The sequence below is a fragment of the Oryctolagus cuniculus genome, chromosome 14 (genome assembly GCF_051225735.1).
Source record: "Oryctolagus cuniculus isolate XC-2025 breed Fujian yellow rabbit chromosome 14, ASM5122573v1, whole genome shotgun sequence".
Taxonomy (NCBI): domain Eukaryota; kingdom Metazoa; phylum Chordata; class Mammalia; order Lagomorpha; family Leporidae; genus Oryctolagus; species Oryctolagus cuniculus.
In genome coordinates, this window is record NC_142880.1 from 36,607,648 (window position 1) to 36,624,733 (window position 17,086).

The window sequence follows — 17,086 nt, forward strand, 5'->3', positions numbered from 1 at the left end:
TCTAGTCCTGGCTGCCCCTCTTCCAGTCCAGCTCTCTGCTGTGGCCCAGGAGGGCAGTGGAGGATGGCCCAAGTGTTTGGGCCCTGCACCCACATGGGAGACCAGGAGGAAGCGCCTGGCTCCTGGCTTCGGATTGGTGCAGTGCACTGGCTATAGTGGCCATTTGGGGGGTGAACCAATGGAAGGAAGACCTTTCTCTCTCACTGTCTGTAACTCTACTTGTCAAATAAATAAATAAATAAATCTTTAAAAAAATAGAAAAACAATAAAAGAAAAACTAGGGGCTGGTGCCATGGCATAGTAGGTTAATCCTCCTCCTGCAGCGCCGACATCCCATATGGGCACCAGTTCTAGTCCCGGCTGCTCCTCTTCCAATCCAGCTCTCTGCTGTGGCCTGGGAAAGCAGTAGAAGATGGCCCAGGTCCTTGGGCCCCTGCATCCACGTGGGAGATGAAAAGAAGCTCCTGGCTCCTGGCTTCAGATCGGTGCAGCTCCGGCCATTGTTGCCATTTGGGAAGTGAACCAACAGAAGGAATACCTTTCTCTCTATGTCTCTCCCTCTCACTGTCTAACTCTACCTTACCTCTCAAATAAATAAATAAAATCTTAAAAAAAAGAAGAACTTGTCCAGTGTATTTGTTTTTAGCTTACTTCATTTTTTAAAATATTTTGGTTGAGAGTAAATCTAAATATGAGGCATCTTTAGAAAGTTCAAGGAAAATGCATCTTATGAAAAAACCATGCATGGATTTCAGAAGATTTTTGTGTGCAAATAAACTGGTCTTTTAATTCTGATATTTGTATTTTTGTTTTTAAAATAAAATAATTTATTCAAAAGGCAGAGCAACAGAGTTAGAGAAATTAAGGGAGGGGAGAGAGAGAGAGAGAGAGAGAGAGAGAGGCAGGCTCCATCTGCTGGTTCACTCCCCAAATGCCTACAACTGCCTGGGCAAGGCCAAGCTGAAGCCAGGAGCCAGGAGTTCCATCCAGGTTTTTGATGTGGGCTGCAGGGATTCAAGTACTTGAGTACATGTTGCCTCCCAGGGTGCATATTATTAGGAAGCTGGGTCCAAAGCAGAAGTGGGAATTGATACCAGGCATTCCAGTATGGGATACAGGCCTCCTGAGCAGTGATTTAACCTGCTGTGGGGTTGGTGCTGTGACATAGTGGGTTAAGCTGCCATCTGCAACATCAGCATCCCACATGCACTCCTGTTCAGTTTCCAGTTGCTCCACTTCTGATCCAGCTCTCTGCTAATGTGCCTGTGAAAGGCTCAAGTGCTTGGGCCCCTGCACCCACGTGGGAGACCCAGAGAAAGATCCTGGCTCCTGGCTCCAGTATGGCCCAGCTCCAGCCACTGTGGCCATTTGGAGAGTGAACCAGAGGTTCGACGATCTCTCTCTCTCTCTCTCTCTCTCTATCTTTCCCTCTCTCTCCATCAATCTGCCTTTCAATAAAATAAGTAAATCTTTTTTTTTAAAAAAAATCTGCTGTGTATACAGGCTGCTTTTTAAAAAAATATTTATTTATTTGAAAGACAAACAGGATAGTAACTAATGAGACAAAGAAACAGAGAGAGATCTTTCATTCACTTGTGGTTCACTCCCGAAATGCCTGCAATAGCCAGGGCTGAGCCAGGCCAAAGCCATGTGCCTAGAACTCAGTCCTGGTCTCCCACGTGGGTAGGTTAGGGCCCCAAAATCTGAGCCTTTACTTCCTGCTTCCCAGGGTGCACACGAGGAGGATGCTGGAAACTGGAATTGAGAGGGGAGTTGGGACTTGAACCCAGGTACCCTGCCATGGGACATGGGCATCCCGAGTGGTATATATACATATGTGTGTGTGTGTATTTAAATATTTATTTATTTATTTAAAAGGCAGAGTGACAGAGAGGAGAGAAAGAGAACTTCCATCCACTAGTTCACTCCCCAAAACGGTTGACCAGGACTGGGCCAAGCTGATGCTGGGAGCCTAGAACTCCATCTGGTTCTTTCGCATGAGAGGTGGGGGCCCAAGTATCTGGGTCATCTTCTGCTGCCTTCCCAGGCGCATTAGCTGGGAGTCAGGTTGGAAGCTGACTCTGGGCTGCCGAAGTCACAGGAGGCTGCTTAGCCTGCTGTGCCACAATGTAGTGCCCCCTAAGTGGTGGCTTACCCGCCATGCCAAATGGCTGACCACACATACACACACGCTATTTTTGAAGCCTCATTTTGAATTCTTGCTTGAGCTCACACCTTGCTATTTTATCTTTTTTTTTTTTTTTAATTTTATTTGACAGGCAGAGTTAGACAGTGAGAGAGAGAGAGAGAAAGGTCTTCCTTCCATTGGTTCACTCCCCAAATGGCCGCCATGGCCGGCGCTGCGCTGATCCGAAGCCAGGAGCCAGGTGCTTCCTCCTGGTCTCCCATGGGGTGCAGGGCCCAAGCACTTGGGCCATCCTCCACTGCCCTCCTGGGCCACAGCAGAGAGCTGGGCTAGAAGAGGATCAACCAGGACTAGGACTCGGTGCCTATATGAGATGCCAGCGCCACAGGCGGAGGATTAAGCAAGTGAGCCACGGCGCCAGCCCCGCTATTTTATCTTGTAGTCACCTAAGAGCTAGCCACAAAATTCTATTCTCATCAAAATCTGTAAAGCCATTTGTGTAGATAATTACGGCATCTTGCTATCTTTTTCTGTGTAGTGTGGGGCAGGCAGTAGAAGAACATCTACAACCGTGTGGAAAAAAATAGGCATCACGAAAGCAATTTGGCAAAGTGAGTGAATGCCACAGGGGAAGCTGTGTGTCTGGCCATGCTGTGACTAGTCATCGTTACAAGGGATCTGAGTTACACGTGTCACAGGCTCCGAGCAGCATAAAAGTTATTTGAAAAGCAGCTTCTTACTGTGAAATCAGCAATTAGCTCTGTTCACTGTTCATATGAAAAAAAAAAAAAAACAGACACAAGAGGGTAACTAATGAGACCTCTGAGAAATTATTCCTTATTCATATCCTCTGCAATCATCTACTTTTTCTAATAACTATTATTATTATTTTGCCCTATCTATTTTTAGTCTCAGGTATAATTTCATGTTTTTTTTTTTAATTTTCAAATTATTACAAAATACACATAATAGAATTTAAAATCTTAGCCATTTGTAAGTGTATAAATCAGTGCTGGTTAAGGATATTCATGGTTTTGCTGGGACTGGACCAGGCCAAAGCCAGGAGCCTGAAACTCAATCCAAGTCTCCCACATGAGTGAGTGGGATGCGACCACTTGAGCCATCACCTTCTGCTTTCCAGCATTTGCAATAGCAGGAAGCTGAAAGTAAAGCAGAACTGAGACTTGAAGCAGTTACGGGATGCAGGCATCCCAAGTGGTGCTTTAACCCACTGCACTACAATGCATACCCCAGATTTTATTTTTATTTATTTATTTATTCTTTTAAAATTATTTGACTTGTTTGAATGCAGAGTTACAGGGAGAGAGAAAAACATTGAGAGAGAGAGAGAGAGAGAGAGAGAGATCTTCCATCTACTGCTTCAACCCCCAAATGGCTGCAACAAGGGGGCTTGGGCCAGGCTGAAGCCAGGAGCCTGGAACTCCATTCTGGTCTCCCATGTAGGTAGCAGAGGCCCAGGCCTTTAGGCTATCTTCCACTGCCTTTGCAGACAGCTAGATTGGAAATGGAGCAGCCAAGATTGGAATCAGGACTCACATGGGATGCCAGTGTCACAGGAGGGGGCTTCATCCACTGCACTACAACACTGGGGGAGGGGGAGTGTGTGTGTCCAGCCCTATTTCTGATTCCATCTTCCTGCTAATACCTCGAGAAGCAGCAGTGATAGCTCAAGTAGTTGGGTCCTTGCCATTCGGTGGGTGACTTTGAATCAAGCTCCTCGTTCATGACTTTATCCTGGCCCAGCTCCAGCTGTTGCAGGCATTTGAGCAGTGATCAGTGGATGGAAGTTCTCTGTCTCTCTCTCTGCCTTTCAAATAAATACATAAACATTTTAAAAGTCTTTGGAACCTCAGGAATCAAATATCCATATCATACCCAGGCAAGTTTTTCAATTTCATGCTTGTTTTTGAGCTTGGTTCGATTTCTAGCTTATCCAAAATGTCTCTTAAAGAAAGTGGGTGAAAACACATTTTTCTTGTACACCTTTCTTGTTAGGGACCTAGGGACCAGCTACCGGATAGTAGGAAAGTTACCTTTCTTTCCTGTGCCTTGATTCCTTCTGCAGATAATGGCAATGCTTTGTATGTTACCAACAGCTGAAGGGAGCAATGAAAGCTATGCAGTAACACAACAGAAATGTGCTGGCTTCAGTGGTATTGTTGTACAATTGGCTGGGATTCTGCCTTGTCCCATGCGAATGATTATTTGGAAAGCAAACTTAAAAACTGAACAATCAAAAGAAAAGTCACTCAATGAAAGGCCTTGATAGAGTTTTATCTTATTTCAGTAAAACACTTTAGGAGGAGCGTTTTTTTTTTTTTTAAAGAGTTATTTATTTATTTGAAAGGCAGAGTTGGGGAGTAGGGAGAGAGAGAGAGACAGAGACAGAGAGAGAGACAGAGAGAGAGAAAGAGAATCTTCCATCTGCTGGTTCATTCCCAAACGGTCGCAGCCTCTGGAGCTGGGCTGATCTGAAGAAGCCAGGAACTTCTCCGGGTCTCCCACATGGGTGCAGGGGCCCAAGCTCTTGGGCCATCCTCTGCTTCCCTCCCAGGTGCAGTAGAAGGGAGTTGGATCAGAAGTGGAGCAACCAGGACTCTACCAGTGTCATATGGGAATACTGGCTCAGCAGGGGGCAGCTTTACCTGCTACTCCACAGCACTGGCCTGGGGGGGGGGGGGCGGGTATTTTAAGTTTCTCTTCCCTATCTTCCTTCTTTCCTCCTTTCACTCTGGCAGGGAACATGCTACTTACTTAATGCTAACTTTCTTTGGTAAATATCAATTTCCTCTTGATCACACCAATCACAAGTAACTGGTTCCTCTGCACATTTATCAGTAAGATCTGGGGAGTGCTACTCTGAAGTACACTCTGTTTATTACATTTAAAATGCTATAGCTAGTACATAAAATGCTGCTTTTTGCATCATTTTAATATTGCAATTTGTACTTCATAACATCCTGCACTTAAAAAATGATTACTTCTAATTTTCATTTAGAAATTTTTTTTTTGCTTGATTAGAGATTTGAGCTATGAGTACAAAAACTCTAGTGGGGTCTTCATTATGTGTAATACTTTCTATTCAATACTGGCTTAAATATTAATATATGGAAATATAGCTGCATCAGCTGTACCTTTTGATGTCAGAAGCATAATCAATGTAATTGGCTTAGTTTGTCCCCCCCCCCCCGTTTGTATTTCATATTATCTAATATCATTACAGAGTTGAGTACTGAGTGGGTAATCTGCATTTCAGAACTGCTTCTTGAGTAGTTATTACCATTGGTTTTGATTATTTTAATTCCCATTCACCCCAGGCAGACTCTCAAGCTGTGCCTTATTATTCAAAGAACTGCTTTCTCCCATTCAGGGAGGAAGTCTTTCTGTTTCTGTAAACCCATCAGCAATTCTTATCACGGTCCAAGGCACAACTTGATGTTCACAGAGTTCGGGTGAGCATGGGTAGCTCGGGGCTGTGGGCTTTCATTCTCTGTGCCCAAGGGAATCTGGTGGCCCGGACTGCTCTGTTCTCAGACACTGAGCTGGGTCAGGGGTCCCCATCCACAGTGCTCTGCAGCGCATCTCTGCTTCTCTCCCCAAGTCTTGCAGGTTTGTCTTCTCCCCTTGCAAATGATGGCTGGACGGATTCAGTGACCGGAATCCAGCTTCCTCTTGGTTTTTGAGTGTATTCCAACACTAACTGTAAAAAGAACCCCACATTAAAGTCTAAGTTTGGCTACAGTCAGCCACAACTGCTGCAAACTCTCTGCCTGGGAGGCCTGTGCTTGCTCTTATAGGTAATGGGTATTAAGTCAGTTGTAGTTGTACAGAACCGTGAATGTTAAGGCTTCAAGAGGACTTAACAGCACCAGTGTTCCACCTCTGCCTTTTTATAGATGAGAGAGCAGAGGTCTGGAGGGATGGATGTAGGGCTGAGGCCACACAGCTGCTGAGTGGGTCCAGTTAAGGGTAAGGGGTCCCCTCTGGCCAGCAGGGCTCTTTACGATGGCACCTAGTGAGTGGGTAATGTAGTGTGGCAACACACTGTACACACCTGCTATGCATTACAGCTAGTGTGGGTGATGGACAGCCATATATGTGTACATGCAGTCCAGTGTGTCTTTGGGCCTGGGCCTTTTATAAGGGAAATGAGAACATAAAAAGGATGGAATTAAAAACACATGTGTATGTGTCTACACAAGCACTGGCTAAAGGGATTGGCAGGGTGATTTTGCCTGGATGTGACCTAATCCCCAGATTAAAGAGTTGTATTAGTCAGGGCTCTCCAGAAAGAACTGATGGGGTATGCACGGATCTGGAGGGAGACACCGTGTGAAGGATTGGCACATGGAACTGTGGAGGCCGGGTGATGTTGACTGTAAGCTGGTGGCCCAGGGATATAGTTCTAGGCCAAGCTCAAGGGCTTTAGAAGTGGGAGTGCCAACAGTTGAGGGCAGGAGAAAGTGGGTGTCTCTGCTGAAGCTGACAGAGCAACTCTGCCCTTCTTTTATTCAGAGGAGCAGAGGGAATGGTGCCCACCCCTACATGACTCAGTCTACTGATTCAGATGCTGATCCCTTCCGGAAACATTCTTGCAGTCACACCCAGCAATGATGTCTACTAGTTATCTGGCATCCCTCATCCCCATTAATGTAAAATTAGCCAACATGAATCTCACATCTCTCCTGCTAGCAGAGATGCAGAGTCTGCTCTGGCCGTGGCAGCCACAGGCAAGACTGAGATTCAATAACTCTGTAGCAGGCTACATTTTAAAAATAAAGATTTATTTATTTATTTGACACTCAGAGTTACAGAGAGAGAGAGACCTTCCCTTCACTGGTTCACCCCTAGATGGCCACAATGGCCAGGGCTGGGCCAGACCAAAGTCAGGAGCCAGGAGCTTCTTCCAGGTCTCCCACATGGGTAGCAGGGAGACAAGCGCTTAACTAGCTTCCACTCCTTTTCCCAGGCCATTAAAAAGTAGCTGCATGGGAAGCAGAGCAGCTGGGACTTGAACAGGAGCCCATAGGGGATGCAAGCATTGCAGGTGGCAGCTTTACCTGCTAGGCCACAATGCCAGTCCCAGCAGGCTACTTTTAAAATTGATATTTTTGTATGGACCATGAATGATAATATAAAAATCCAAGTGGCCTGTGGCAGAAAACAGGTTCCCCAGCCCTGTGAATTCTGCTGCTGCAGTGCTGGGTACCTACAGGTGCTCCTTGGAAGGCACTGAGACCTTAACCTCTGATTAGAACTAAGGATCTGAAAGTGGAGTTAGCTTCCTTGGAGAGCCTGGGTATGTCTCCTCAGTTTTAAGTTTCTCTAACAACTAGCTTAGAACCTACCAAAGTATAATTCCTCATGAATTTAATTGTTGTAGGGATTCTTAATATCAACTGGGTTTTAAGTATTTTAGCCAATAAGCCTCCCAGGTGAATAGTTAAAATATGTGACAGCACAGTCCATCATCAGCAGTTCCTCTAACAGTTGGCTTAAGTTAATTTTGCTCCATCAAAGGAGGCAAATAAAATTGATCCAGACAATATTTTACTGCACTTGTCTAGAAACAAGACTCTTAATCCTAAATAACCATTTCCTGCTGTTTCCTCTTTGGACCAGCCTCTCCTTGTTTTAATTTGCTGGTTTCTGACACAGGGATATAAGTTAATGTCTCTTCTTCCCAATCGTATGTGAGAACTCAGTCCTATGATACAGCTAGACTATCTGAATGACTTTCCTTTTCAGTTCAGTTAAAAACATCATGCAGAGGGTCCCGTGGTACTGAGAAAAGCTTGGACCAGCCAGGTGTTTGCAGACCAACTGAATTTTAGTCTGAGTTGCCAGACAACGTTCAAATGAACTGATGGAACACATCACAGACTAATTTGCTCAGAAGAAAAGGACCTGAGACAGGGTGAGCAATTTCACAGACCAATACAATTTTTAAAGTAATTTTGGAGATTGAGTATCGCATTACCAACATTTCTTTTCTTCTTTTTTTTTTTTTTTTCAAGTAAGAATGTTGTGGGATGACTGGATGCAGGTTCTTGTCTCTGATGCAAGAAAAGAATTCAAGGATGAGACTTAGGAAAAGGTCGGCAGAGAAGCAAGATTAATTTACATGCAAAGTGAAAGTACACACTGAGGAAGGAGTTCAGTGTGCTCCAGGAAAGCCGCATTCCATGAGGTCCCGTCTGTCCCTTCGTTTAAGCTGGTTGCATAGGGGGTGGCTCTGAGGTGGCATTTAATTGAGTATTCATAAGGGGCGGGGTTTTTGGCAGTTATTGAGTACTGTCCATTTCCTTGCCCTTTTTCAGAAAATTCAGAGTGCCATGCCATCAGGTGCATGATGGGAGTAGGTGTATTTTCATGGTATTTTTATTAGAATTACCTTACATGAGCTATCAGGGATGTAACAGGTAGCTGTATTGTGGTTTTTAGCTGATGTCAGTTATAAGCAGCAAAACCGAGGTAGCTGCAGTTTTCTGCTGCATGGATAGTGGGGGCGGGGTTTGGGTAGTGTGGGCGGGGCTACAGGAAGGCCCTGGTGACCTCAGCTTTGTTAGTTGCCTTCCTGCCTGCATGAAGAGCATTTTAAAAAAATATCAAAGTGCCACCTACTATGACCACCACATATTTGTACAGAGAGGGGTGGGAGGTGGGGGGGTAGGGGGTGAGGAGGAAGAGAGAGAATGAATGAGAGAGATTAATAATAAGACATAATGTGCAAAACTCAAAATGGTACCACTTTTTTCTGTGTTTCATCAGACTGATGGAAACTGGCATTTGATAACTACTGAGCCAAGTGACCTTTCTAAAACATTTAAAAATATTTTTATTTTTATTTATTTGAAAGGCAGAGAGAGAGAGAAACACATACACACAGACACATAGAGATCTTCCATCCACTGGTTCACTCCTCTAATACCTACAACAGCCAGGGCTGGGTCAAGCAGGGGCCGGGAGCCTGGAACACAATCTAGACGTTGTGGAAGAGACCCAAGTACTTGAACCATCATCTGCTGCCTCCCAAAGGTACACATTAGCAGGAAGTTGAACTGAAGTAGAGGAGCTGGGACTTGAATGAGGCACTCCAGTTTGGGATGCAGGCACCCAAAGTGGTGATTTAACCACTGCCCCGAATGCCTACTGCCTGTGGGGCCTTTTAAAATCCCTCCTGGAAGTAGTGTTGATTTGTATTTAACTTATAACTCACGGTTACCCAAGGGGCCCTGAGTGACCCCCTCCTTGCTCTTTCTTTTCCTTCCACCTCTGCTGCCTGCTTCTGCTTGCTCTTCCTCCTTTCTTATTGGCCAGCATCTCCCAGGAAATCTTGGGCAGGGAGGCCGTGTCTCACTACTCTGTGCATCCCCATCTGAGGCACAGGTCTCCCAGCCTACTGATGAGTTTTTCTCACATTGACGAATGCGTTTTCACACAAAATACTTATGTAGTAGGTTCAAATGTAAAATATGTTTTGCTGACATTGGTCTGTTCATTGCTCCTTCTGGTATACAACCTGCCAACTAGCTATGCACCTACCAACTAGTTTTGGGTTCTGAGTATTTTTCTAATTAGTTACTCTTTTTGTTGTATGAAACTAAATCAAAAAGCCTTTCTTAAATCAAGATATATGATGTTGTTTGCTTCTTTGCAATCTACAGGGCCTATTACTGTGTCACAGAATTAGATTAATGGGCTGAAAATTTTGCCAGAGCTGTTTTCTCATGAGTTTTGCTGATATGACTGCTTTTGTTTGGCCTAGAATTTACAGTAATGGCAGGTCTGGTTGCCTCTCAACGTTTGACTTTTTCAATTCAATAAAATGCTTCCAAAGTATGTGAAACTGAAGGGTAATTAAATATTTTTGCAAGTTATACAAATAAACCCATTTTTTAATATCCCTCAAATCAGCTGGTTTGACTTTTGGATACATGTCATGGTAGAGCATTCTTCATTCAAATGACTTCTAGAGAACTGTTTTATTCGGTTGATGTGAAACAAAGCACTTTTCTTTAATGAACTAGATTTATAGTCTAATTATCATGAAACATAAAATACAGGAGGTGTAGAGGCATTACATTAAAAAAAATTTATTTGAAAGGGAGTGTGATAGACCAAGAAAGAGTGAGAGAGAGAGAGAGAGAGAGAGAGAGAATGAATCTTCCATCCCTTAGTTTACTCCCTGAAAGCCCACGACAGCCAGGGCCAGGAGCTCCATCTGGGTCTCCCACTGGAGTGGCCATGACTTTAGCCATCACCCACTTCCTCCCAGGTGCATCAGAAGGAAGCTGGGTTGGAGGCAGTGGTGGAAGCAGGACTCAACCTGAGGCACCCCAATATGGGATGCAGGTGTTCCAAGCAGTGGCCTCACCTACTGTGCCACAATGACTGCCTCAACTTAACTCATGCATAGTTCGAATTAAAGGGCTAGGTACCTTTTAATCATGAAAGAATACAACTTCTTTAAAATTTCATAAAGTTATTTCTTCTGTTTGTAAAAAATAGAAGAGTTTCAGTTGATCAGATATCATGATTCCTTAAAAACATTCTGTCAGAGATGACTTTGATATCTACAGAATATTTAAGATTTTCTGTGGTAGAAAATAGAATTAAACATTGGGGGAGTTCTAAGGTCTTCAGACAGGAATAGTGGTCTATACTGTCTAAAAGTTAAACATCCCAAATCCATGATAACGCTGCGCTCCTGCCCTAACAATGTGAATCAGGGCAGCAGAGTTCCAGGAGAGCATGAGGTCTTTCAAGCACATGTAAGTTATGTGTTTGAAGCAGTCAGTCGTGTCAGGGTGTTCTACCAGTTCTGCCAGCCTTCTGAAGGGCTCGTGCCTCCTTCAGAACAGATGGTGGGCACAGCGCTGAGCTTGGAACCCCCAGATTCGTGGACCAACAGCCCCTGACCAGCTATAGACTCGAGAAAGTCCCTCTCTGAGTTGTGGTCTTCCCATCCCGAGAATGACAACACTCTACTCAAATGGTTATTGTGAATTTCGAATGACATAATGTGGGTGAAAATAGTTTATAGACTGTGGAGTTCTCTACAATATTATGTAGACACAATCAACAGAGGTTGACTACATAGTTTCCTTCCTCCTACATTCTCACACAAGAATCTGTGGCATGTCTGCCTCATTCCTCCTCTTCTGCTTTGGTATGTGGACTTGATTGCAGGTGTGGGGCACCAGTCTTATCACACAGTTACATTGAGACTTCTGATATGACCAAAGGGACTCTAAAATAGGTTAGGTGCAAACCTAGGGCTATAGAGGATTGATCATTATTTTGACTTCAAAATGTTGGGTGTGGCATACACTTCAAGAGCCAGAAGTAAAAAATTAGGATCAAGTGTAAGCAAAGCTTCTGCCTGAATATGAGCCCTGGTTTCAGGTGCATGGGAAAATATCCCGCCTCTGTGACATCTGAGGACCTGACAGAAGGGGGCATGTGGAGACCCGCATTTTCTTCTTGGCACTGAAGAACCAGTCTACTGTGCCACTTGGCAAGAATGAACCAAAGCATCTGTTGGGGACAGAGAATATTTCAACGGAAATTAGTTTTATTTTGTCCACCTCTTGTCACTAGCGATGGGCCAACCCAGTAGTGCTCTATGTTCTCAGAAAGTTTTTATTTATTTTTCAGGAATTTTGGGTTTGACTAAATTTTACATGTGTTTTGCCAGCTTTTCTTCCTTAATTATTAGTATTAAACCTGTGTATATGAATTTGAATAGAAATTTAATAGCCATTTTTATACTTATTTACACTTAATTCATCCAAAGCTGTGCTGAATAAGGGTTATATTTTGTAAAGAGTCTTTGAAGATGGTTTTGAAGAATTTGCCTTCCTAAATTGTCACATTGATTTTATTCCTTCTCTCCTCACAAAGAAATGTGGATTTGGAGGTTCTTAATGTTGACTCCCAATTCCAAGCTGTGATGCTTACGGCTGAGTTTGAAACTACGAAGTGAGTCCTGACTGTAGTAATTGTAGTTGACTTTGAGGCAGTTGTTTTGGTAAAATCTCCGAATGGATTTTTGAGCAAGCACATGCTCTTTTAGAAAACATTATTCTCCCTCTCTAGGTCTTGCCTACAGTTGCCAGAGCCATGGAAAAACAATTTCTGTGGCCCATTATTGTTTTTCCAAGTACAGCACACAGATTGGTTCCAGGCAGTAGGAGATGAGTAAAACCAGAAATGGTAATTTTCAAATAATTCTTACCTTCTCATTACCCAGTAACCCATCTGTATCTCTGTTAGGCTTCACACGGTACTAACTACACCATCAGTACTGATTTAAGGGAACAGGCAATATTTGGTTAGGGCCACACGGTACTCCTCTCTCATCATGTGTTTGCAGATGATGTGGGAGGAGGCCCGGAGTTACAAAGGTAAGTAAAAGGGTGGGCAGGGGGATTCAGGGATAGTCCAGTCAAACTCCCTCATTTCCAAAGGGTCTAAATATTAAAGGCAGCAAATATAAACCTAGGCACATGAGTATATAATAAATGTTTTTGAGTTAACAGATAGCTGAATCTTAAGGATTATGTTTATAAAATACTTGACAAATTATCATCATTGAATTGAATCTCTAGAAAAAGGTATAGATGTTTATTTTTGGATTTGTCCCTCCCTGCCCTCCATCCACAGCACAGAGCTGTGTTTCCTTGAACGGGGAATGAATTTTGGCTTCTGCTGTAGTTAACACAATTTGTTAACAGAAAGTACTGTTTTTAATGAATATTAGATTTGGGAGGGAGGAAGAGATCTGAAATCACTAGATACCTGGTCATAATTTAGGGAGATGGTTGCCTTAGAAAGTGCATTGCTTACAGTATTTAATTAGCCACTTTATATTGAAATAATTATAGATTTACATGCAGTTGGAAGGAGGTAATACAGGGAGGTCCTACATATCCACTACCCAGTTTTAAGCAAAGGTGACATCTTTTAAAATCGTAGTGGGACATCACGAATAGGATGTTGACATAGATGTGATCAAGCACAGAAGGCTTCTGTCACCACACACGTCTGTCTGTTGATCTGTTATCGGCACAGCACTCCTATCCTCACCCCTTGCCTTAACTCTTGAGGCTCAAGGAGTCTCTGTGGAACTGCAGGCAGGATACTTGTCTGGCTGGGAAGGCAAGCAGGAATGCTTTGTTGCTACTCCCTATGTGACCTCCATTGAGAGCACAAGAGGGGAGATGGCTTGCTGGTCAGTAGTGATCATCCAGACTTTCCACTGGAATCCTCTGATGCAAATCTGAGCAAGACAGGGAAGAGTGCCACATCACCACAGAGTGGGTGCGGAAGTCCCGCCTCCCAACCTGGTCTCCACATCTGGGGTTGGCAGTGAGACTTGCTATAAGCCAGGATGAAAGTCCTAGCTCCTTACTATGATGCCTCATCACAACCTCCAGGCTCCCCTTAACATGGACGGCATTGGTGGGGTTAGGGCCATATTTCTCCTGTGGTGTTTGGTTCCATTAGGGCAGTTATTGACTAAGTGTTTTCTAAGTAGGCTGCTGCTTTCCAGTTCCTTTGGCAAAAGGGAACAAGCATTTATAGGAGATTTCCTGTCTTATTGTATTAACGGGTTGCCAGCCTCTTCAGTTCCAAGTCTGGATTATGACAGTAACCCAGGACATGTACCACCATTTTGTGCCTTGCATCTCTTAACTGTTCCTAACAGTTCTTCCTTTGCCCCGTGTTGTCCAGTCTTCAACACTTCCTATTTAATATATAGGCTTTGTGTTGTATTTAGTAGGAAGAATAGGGGAAAATACATCTGTCCCATCTTCTTATGTTTGCATTTTAAATAAGGAAGGATAAAATTGGTGTCAGAGGAAAAAGTATTTTTATAACTCCTTTTAACTGAGAAAGGCAAGTTTGGCTTTGTTTTCCATGGTTACTCTTTTCTTGAGTCGCACATTGGTGTAACTGTTGCTGCCCTCCAGTCTCCCTCCATGCTACAAAGCTCTCCCTGTCTCTCTTCTCCAAGGCTGGCCACTTGCAGCTTCGTGCCTCACAGGCAGCCCTTCCAGGGGAAAGCCCTGGAAGACAGTGTCGCAGGCTTGCATTTCCTGACAGCTCTAATTTCTTCTGCCATCTGGGCCTTCATTCTTCACAGACAGTGTCGTTTATCAGCAATTTTGTTTTACCACCCAACACAAGAAAGGGTTTGGTGTAGTAACATGTTTATCATGCATGATGTTTTGGGCCCATTAAAATGAATATTACAATCAAAGCTCTATTTTAAGACAGTGTTTTAATTCTGCTATGAGCTTTTCCTTGAAAAATTGCATTTACACACACACACACACACACACGCACCCCTCTACACACAGGTGGAAGCTCCAACCTAAAAATTGGCTCTTAGCATTCACATTTTATTGAATCAATAAATTGTAAGTTTAACATTTTAGTCAAATTGAATGCCAAGTGTTTCATTTCAGGCTCTAGTGTTCGTATTGACAGGACTTTAAATCTACTACTTGTGCATCTGGAGCTTGTTAGATGCGTTTAGGTTGAACGGAGCCAAACGTCATTGGTACCTTTGGTCGATGGAGAGATCAGTGAAGCAAGCAGTTGCTTGGCCTCTGTGGGGGCAGGCACAGGCTCCAGAGAGTCCGCTTTGCACTGATCCTTGTAAGAAAGGCTTTGGCCAGTGAGACGATGGTTGGTTGACAGCTACAAGTTTTCTCATAATTCATCCACCAGGCACAAGGATACGAAAACAGAGACCTTCATGAGAGAGTCTATGATGGGAGCAACAGTAGCAACACTGTGCATCTGTGCTGTCCAGTATGCAACTGCTGACAATATGTGGATACAGAGCATTTGAAATGTAACCACTGCAACAGAGGAAGTGAATTGTTACTTGTTTTAATATTAATGTATTAAAATTTTACTTTTGATATGCATATGTAGCTATTGGCTACTCTTTTTGAACAACCTAGGTATAAAGCTAAGACAGTGGTGAATAAATACCAGAGATGTTTGTGTTTTGCATCCACAGTTACCCAGAGAGATACTTCATTCCATTCATCCCTTCAACCATCCACTCACATTTTCACCTCAGATGTTTTACCTCTTTTGACAAGTTATTTAAGCTTTCTGAACCTCAGTGTCTTCATCTATAAAATAGGATTAAAACCTACCTGTGATGGTTAATTTCATGTGTCAACTTGGCTAGTCCATGGTTCCAAGGTATTTGGTCATGTTATTCTGGGTGTTTCTGTGGGGGCATTTTTGGATGAGGGACTTCGGGTAGAGCAGAGTGCCCTTGATATTGTGGGTGGGTCTCATCCAATCGGTTGAAGGTCAGATTAAGACAAAGAAAGAATTCTGAGCACAAAGGAATGTTCTAGCAGAAGGCCTTTGTCCTGGATTCGCTGGCTGACTGCCTTTGGACTTGAATGGCAACTCCTTCCCGAGTCTCCAGCCCATGGCTTTTCCTCTCACATTTTGGACTCCTCATGCCTCCACATCTTCTGAGGCAGCTATTTAAAATAAATATTTTTGTGTGCATGTATGAAGCTGTACACACACACACATATATACATATACATACATACATTATATATACACATATGGGTGTTTCAAAAAGGTGTGGAAATGTAAATAAAAGGTATTTTCTGTGAAAAATTTTAAAAAATCCATGTGTATTTTTTGTGTCATATGTATTTTCCATGAATTTATTAAGACCCCATATGGGCCAGCACTGTGGCGTAGTGGGTAAAGCTGCCATCTGCAGTGCTGACATTCCATATGGGCACTGGTTTGAGTCCCGGCTGCTCCACTTCCAATCCAGCTCTCTGCTATGGCCTGGGAAAGCAGTGGAAGATGGCCCAAGTCCTTAGGGCCCTGCAACTGTGTGGGAGGCCCATTAGAAGCTCCTGGCTCCTGTCTTTGGATCAGTGCAGTGCTGGCTGTTGCAGGCATCTGGGGAGTGAACCAGTGGATGGAAGACCTCTCTCTCTCTCTCTCTCTCTCTCTCACACACACACACACACACACATTCTTAATATAGAATGAATGCCTGTGCTCCTTCCGCCTCCTCCAAGATTCATGTGTTGAAGTCTAACCTTTATGGTGGTATTTAGAGGTGGAGCTTTTGGGAGGTAATTAAGGTTAGATGAGGTCATGAAAGTCTGACCCTCATGATGGAATTAGTGCCCTTCTAGGAATATATGGAGAGAGATCACTTTCTCTCCACCACATGAGGCTCAATGAGAAGGTGACTGCAAACCAGGAAGAGAGCCCTCACCAGAACCCTACTACACTGGCTGTTGGTCTCTGGCTTCTCACCTCTAGACTGTAAAGAAATAAACCTCTGCTGCTGATGCCACTCAGTCTGTGGCGTCTCATGTGACAGCCTTAGCTGACTGCTACAACATCTTATTGGCTCCATTTCCCTGGGAGGCCATGTAGATTGCCTGAGGGAGGGCTGGGTCTTGGAGGGCAGCCCTGCTGGACTACAGGCAGCGGGGAGGTCATTGCTCACAGGGAAAGGAGGCTGCTGTTAAGAAGCTGAAATGGATCCCAAGGAGACCAGCCGCAAAGTCCCTGTTGAAGGGCCACTGCAAGTGCAGTCTGCAGACTGGTGCAGGTTGGCAAATTGTCTACTACTCAGTCTGTAATGCAGTAACTTCAGGATCAGAAGAGGGCTCAGAAATGATGCTTTCTGCCTGTCTTCCCTCCCTCCCTCCCTCCCTCCTTTCTCTCTCTCTCTCTCTCTCTCTCTTTCTTTCTTTCTTTCTTTTGACAGGCAGAGTTAGATAGTGAGAGAGAGAGACAGAGAGAAAGGTCTTCCTTCCATTGGTTCACCCCACAAATGTCTGCCACAGAGAAGCACTGCGCCAATCTGAAGCCAGGAGCCAGGTGCTTCCTCCTGGT

At 44.0% G+C, this 17,086-nt stretch overlaps 1 long non-coding RNA gene across 3 annotated transcripts in view; it reads left to right on the forward strand.

Annotated features, from left to right (window-relative positions):
- The window catches only part of LOC127487500 (uncharacterized), a 28,588-nt gene extending 13,525 nt beyond the window's left edge, over window positions 1-15,063 (forward strand). Inside the window, exon 3 of one of the 3 annotated variants that reach the window (XR_016220621.1) lies at window positions 7,916-8,079. This is a non-coding gene — a long non-coding RNA (uncharacterized LOC127487500). Of the gene's footprint in view, window positions 1-380; window positions 617-7,915; window positions 8,080-14,908 lie in introns of those variants that run through there. The other 2 variants (XR_016220620.1, XR_016220619.1) reach the window with 2 other exon arrangements.
- Window positions 15,064-17,086: the final 2,023 nt, after the last annotated feature.